Raw genomic sequence first — 6,218 nt, 5'->3', positions numbered from 1 at the left:
CAGTTTTAATTCTGCTCTGTCTTTCTGGGTGGTCGCTTGGCAAGAACAGAAAGTTATCATAAACGCTATATCAGAGTGCATGCCCACGAAGAAAAGCTGAGGTTTTGTGAATCACTGACGTGTAAGTGCTTGGCTGTATGCCTTCAGCACTGTGTTAGTATGTTGTGATTTTTGTCAGATTGTTTTTCCACTCATTTCTTTAGTACCAAACTTATGTTTTATTATTACTTCAGCAGAAGGGCATAAACCTGTCACTGTGAGGAATACAATGGAGATTTTTAGTAACTAAACTAAAGAAGTAATAGCTATTAAATTATACAGCTTCTGCTCTCCCAGGTGTTAGACCATCAAGAAACTGAAAGCTGGTCCTGCTTCTGTATGTATGAAACCAGAGGTCTAAGTATTTCTTGAACTAATTGTAGCTGGTCGCTACACTGACATCTGTTTTTGTCTAGATAATATAGCATATCTTAATTTTCCCCACTCATTTGGAGTGTTTTGACAGGTCTTTACCAATACTGTACCTCTTCTGCTACGTAGGATAACAGCTGTTGGTAGAGTCTGTCAAACACCCAGAATAGGTTTTGTTCAATGCATTTACAAAAAAAAAAATTAAAATTCAATGTGTCAAGTCCTGAACGATAGGAAGATAATGGATACAGTATTTTCCAATTGTTTGCAGTAATGTAGCTAAAATCAAATGGGACAAAAATAAACCTCTGGGAATTGCATTTTGAGGAAAAAGGCTGTTGCAAACAGCTAAGTACTAGCAATGAGAAGGCAAGGGAATCCCCTGTTTCTGCTCCCCTGTTGGCCCACTAAATAAATCAGTGGGTTACTGGGGTACAGAGATGTTTACTTTTATGTAATTCAGGGTAAATACTTGGTGCGTGCCTGTGAAATTATCAATCTGTTTCCTAAATTATATTCCTCTTACAGAAATAAGTAATCAGTGGTGTGTTAATTCTCTCCCATTCTTATACGTTGTGAATTCAAGCGGGGAAAATTCAATAAAGGGAATATCTCAGTGTTCTCCAGACTGCTTATTTAAAGTTGTTTTCAGTTCACCTTTCAGTAACAAGTAAGCTGAGATGGATTGGCCAGAAGCCCAACTACAGAGCTCAAAGAGAGGTTCGTTTGCTGAGACTTAAATCGTGTGTGTGTGTGTGTGTTCATGTTCAGCCTTAAAGGTCATCCCTGATTTCAGTGGCTGTGATGTCAATGGGGAAACCCTGCTGCACTTTTGTTTGTCCTCATGTGAAGGTCTAAGAATGTCAAATAAAAGCAAAGCAACTACTTAGAAAAGTTTAAGGCTTCAGTATAGAAACTAACCACAGGTTCTTAGTGACTCCTGAGCAAGACTAGGTTATTCTATCAGCTTCTGCTTGTATATGGACTTGGGTCTTTTCTCAGTCACTAGTCCTTTAGCCTAGATTGTTTTGTTTATTCAACTACTTACTAAGGAGTGCTTTTGTTGAGAAACGTGGGATGATCTTGTATTTGTTAAGTAATGGATGCCACTAACACCAATGTTTTAAGATGATTTCTTATCTGAAATAATCAGACAGGATTAACCAGGATGCCCAGCAAAAGTTCCCAATTTATGTTAAGTTTTGGTACTGTTGTGCACTTTTTTCAAGGCTTTCCCTGACACCATGTCAAATTATTTTTCAATACCCAATAATTCTTTACAACATTTCTGAGAGGTTTTCTAAAATACCTGATTTAACAGATGAAGAATCTAAGACATGGAGATTAACTTTTTACAAAGGGTCAGACAAATTTTGTGGCTAATAACAGAAACTGAAGCCAAGTTCCCTGAATGTGCAAGATGGTGTTGTTTGACCCTCTTTCGTTAGAGTCATGTTGTCCATGCTTGCAGTGGGGATTCCCAGTACATATCAGTTACTGTATCTGGCTGAGGACTGTTGTAACCATCTCTAGAGGCTATAACTGAAACCAACTGCTCGTTTTTAAGCCACTACATATGTTATAGCCCACTATTCTTTCCTGTTGCTTTTTTATAAGCTTGCAAATTGAAGTCTTCCTTTCAGACCTTGATTACCTTATGAAGAACAAAAAATAATCACGATTTCTTTCTTGCTTATTTTTGGTTCTCCACAAAAAAATCTTGCTAAGAATTTTAGGACAACGTGCAGTACCACAGGTCTGTCAGATCCAAGTTAACACCTTACTGAGTGCTGATGGGTAAGTTCTATTTTACCATTGTAGGGGTGGGTGAGGTTGGTTAGGGGGCAATCCCAAGAATTCCTGATAGTAGAATTGTTAAAAAAAAAAGTGATGTATCTTCTGAGGAGTTACTACTAGTCTCTACAGAAAATGAATGGATGCTATGTGTATGTCCTTAAAAAAAAAAAAAAGGGGGGCAAAAATACTGCCATTCTAAGTGTCCTAATTGAGGGTGGCTTTTTGTGTAGTCTTCATAGAGTTTCTTGATTAGATAATCTGCTAGAGATGCTTTTTCTGTTGCTGAACAGTTGCTGCACTATCTAACCAGAGTTTCTGTGTGGAAGATGAATGTAGCTCTGAAGTGATTGAGTAAATCTTTGCAGAAGTATCACGTCCACTATTATGAAAAATCAGATATCCCATGATAGCATTTCAGCGTAGGAGGCTCCACGCTTAAGGTCGTGCGTTGAAGCCACGAAGGCCTTAAGTATCACAAAATAACGTTGAACTGCATGAACTGGAGAGGCTCTGTTGCTCAGTGAAACATGAATCCCAAAGATGTCTATTAAGTATTGCAAGAGTGAGCAGTACAGGACTGTGGTCCTTGGTGTTGCCATAGGCTTGCCCCCAACTCACGACCACGATATCAGACTTATTTTGTTATCGTGCATTTAACCGATTGACTGTTAAAAATTTTTCTTGGCTTCGGTAGAAGCCAAACTTTTTTTTATTTAGGAAAGGGTTGTAGCTACTGAGTGGAGTCAGTTGAATTATGAATGTTATGTATGTGAGCTGGTATATTGTTACATCTTTCTGAATGAATGGTAGAGTTTACAGCAAGTTGCTGAGAGCCGTCTCCCTTAAAATACTTAAATGAATGTTATGTTTGCAGGGCTGCGTATTTCTATCACTCAGACAAAATTCCAGTCAACCCAAGTGGAAGCTTTGCCTGTAAGAGAGGTACGTGATTGGGTTCTTGACTCTAAACTGTACTGTACTGCTATGAATGTATTATTGCGTGGCCTCAAATTTAATAAACTTATTCCTGTAATCAAAGCTTGTTCAGTGCAGTGAACAAGCACAATGAGCATGCCTCCAGGGCCTAAGAATGTGCTATTGCTTCATGAGTTGCTTAAAGACCCTGAAATAAAGGTGGAACAACTACTCCGTTTGGGGAGGTTGACATACCCCTTCTTATCAGCTTTAGGAGTGTGAATCTTCCTAGACTTACTGAATAAAGCTGTTGATCAGTCTCTGCTGCTTGAACATGTTATGAGCAAAGATGGAGACGCTCTTGTGAAGGGAGCCACAGAGATTTCTGGCTCCCTTCCATCTTACTGAGCCAGAACAGGGATTTATGAAGACACCAAACTTCTCTTCATAAAGCACTGCTATGCACGCTACATTAGAAAGCTCTGGGTTGGAAGATAGCCAGTATCTTCTGCAAAAGTTGAAAGACTTGTGGGTTAGAGCCTTATGAAGGGGAGGATATTGCAAAAGAGAGAGAACTGGACAGGAGTGCTAGAGAATAGAGTGGCTACGGTCGCTATTTAAGCGAAGCGAGGGTAGAAAACAACACTTGAGTCTGTTAAGCAGTAGCTATTTTGCTGTTTATAGTTTTCATGAACCATAATCAGTTTGTTTTCTATCACTTCAGGAGGTTCTTGCCACCACCTTCATCCCTGACACACTTGAGTCCTCTTCTTTCCTGGCTGAAGACTTCTCCTTCATCAGTTGTGGTGAATCAACTGTCTGTATATAACTAAGGAGCCAAACGCTCTGTTAAAGGGAGCAAAACTAACACTACATTTACTTACCCCTGGTTTTTTGTTATTTTTAAATTAATTATAAGGATGTTTGAGGCAGGGTTGTTGACCACACAAATATAGGTTGTTCATAATACATATAGTCTGGGAGAAACTGTAATTGCTATGCTATAAATAATTTATTCTGTGGTTCCATTCAGCTATATATTTAATTTTATTTTTCCATTCTTCTTCTAGGGGCACTAGTAAATATTCTTCCAAGCAAGGATAGTAATGATGAGACAGTAATTGTCTGAGTAAATTATCCATGCGGCCTTCTTCCTATTTTTTTTTTTTTCATTTCCTACATTTCTGGTGTCCTCTGGCATCGGAACAGAAGTGTATGTTAGTCCTAGGCTATGTAAATGAAAAGTTCTGTCTACATTACAATTAAAAACATGTCTGGTCACATGGCTTCCACTTGACCAGTTACAGCAGTGCTATTTTGCAAATAAGCTTTTTAATTGTGTTGCAAGTGTGAAGTCCTGAACTGACCAAGTCTGTAGTAACTGGGTCACCTGCCACAGAGTTTTTCGTGACGTAGGTCATAAGAATATTTGCAGAAGCAGAAGTGCTGTAATTGCATAGCTATACCAGTATTTCTGTTGACATTGAAGCTTAAAGATGAATATTCAGGAAGCAGAAAGAATACAATGTGTAACTGAAAAGGAATATAAATAATAGATTTTTTTTAAAAATCCAGTAACTAAATGCCATGGATTTTTGAAGAAACATTATAATTATTTCAGGTTTACTTCTTAATGGGCTTTTTGGACCGCGAGAGCTGCTCACTGTTGGAGAAAGAGTTAGTAGCACAACAGAGCTCAGAGACCCCAGAAAGAACTTAGTGTACCACTGGATGAATCACTGTAAAACAAAAGAATAGTTCCTGGCCTGTAAAGCTGATTGGTAAGTATATGATAGGGTAATCAAAATATATACTTGTGAAATAGAGAGACTGTGTAACAGTATGTTGATAGCATCACATGTAGTTGCCTAAACATGTAAGAGATTATTAGGTTGACCGTGGGGTTGCCATGCAGCCGAGGAGCTGTAGTCTTGGCTGCCCACTCTGTCATGCTGTGGTGGCAGGTTGACAAATCCCCCAAAGCCCTAGCAGCCTAAAAATAGAGTAAGAGAACAGGCGAAGATGGTGAAACAGGGTAGCACCAGCAATTTATGAGATGGCATCTGTCAGTAAGCTGATCGCTATCTGTAAAGAAAGTTAGAATTAAAGCTTTTCTTGCAGCATGACCTTCTTCCTGGGACCGATAGTCTCACTTGAAAGACTTGGAGCAGTAAAAATATCTGAAAGCGGATTAGGTCTTGGTACCAATTTCTGAATTGCTGCAAACAGTCTCTCTTCAGATTGTTTATAGGTAGGTGGGAACCCTAGTAGTCAGTTGTACTTTAGGTCAATCTCTCTGCTGTTACTGTGTTTGAGTCTCCTGGAATCAGCCAGCTACAAAATTCACTTCTTACTGGACTACACAGCATCCATGCCACTGGGAACAGATTTGGTAGCTTGATTACTGAACTATGAGTCTCTAGTATCTCAAAAGCTTTGAAGTGGTATTAAACCTGAGTCAGTTTATTGTTTTTTGCTTTTACAGGATAAGAGAAGGTGGTAACAAAAACTAAACCAGCAGTGTTAATTTCTAAAAAGTAACAAACTTTCTGAAGTAGACCTATACGTTTGGCTTTTTTGTCTTGATTTTTATTTAAAGCAAGTGATTATATAGATTGACAAAAATACATTGCACATTCAAGGGGGAACTTTGATCTCAGTTTATTTTCTGTTATGCAGATCATTATTTATGCAGGCTTCCTTTTAATGGAAACTCCTGGAAAAGGCACAATCTGCTATCTTTGACTACTTTCCTTGGAGATGAGAGCTCAAGATACCACAGAGACTAAAGCTCTCTGCTTTATGCATTAAAATCTTTACCTCCTTGCTCAGGAAGAAGCATGAAACCACACAAGTATGACAAGCAGTTAGAAGCAGATGTAGTGAGATTTATTAGGAAGGCAATAGTTTGCATGTCCTTTCAGGAAATCATTGTAGTGACCACGAGGGGGCATTTTATTAAGACACCGCAAACCCAACTGTATTACTCATGATCACTGAGTGAGTGGCATCAAGGCCCTTAAAGGACAAACTGTTGTGATGGCCAGGAGTGAGGCCAGTAGAAGAGTAATTGGGCACTTTATTCCAAGTCTTAG

At 38.8% G+C, this 6,218-nt stretch overlaps 1 long non-coding RNA gene across 1 annotated transcript; it reads left to right on the top strand.

Annotated features, from left to right (window-relative positions):
- The first annotated feature begins 1,099 nt into the window (after nucleotides 1-1,099).
- Nucleotides 1,100-3,942, top strand: LOC141941939 (uncharacterized). Its single transcript, XR_012628477.1, has 4 exons — nucleotides 1,100-1,131; nucleotides 2,140-2,208; nucleotides 3,083-3,150; nucleotides 3,848-3,942. It is a non-coding gene; the product is annotated as an uncharacterized LOC141941939 (long non-coding RNA).
- The last annotated feature ends 2,276 nt before the right edge of the window (nucleotides 3,943-6,218 follow it).

The sequence above is a fragment of the Strix uralensis genome, chromosome 3 (genome assembly GCF_047716275.1).
Source record: "Strix uralensis isolate ZFMK-TIS-50842 chromosome 3, bStrUra1, whole genome shotgun sequence".
Classification (NCBI taxonomy): Eukaryota; Metazoa; Chordata; class Aves; order Strigiformes; family Strigidae; genus Strix; species Strix uralensis.
The sequence above is the reverse complement of the archived record's forward strand: the minus strand, read 5'-3'. Positions and strand labels throughout refer to the sequence as shown.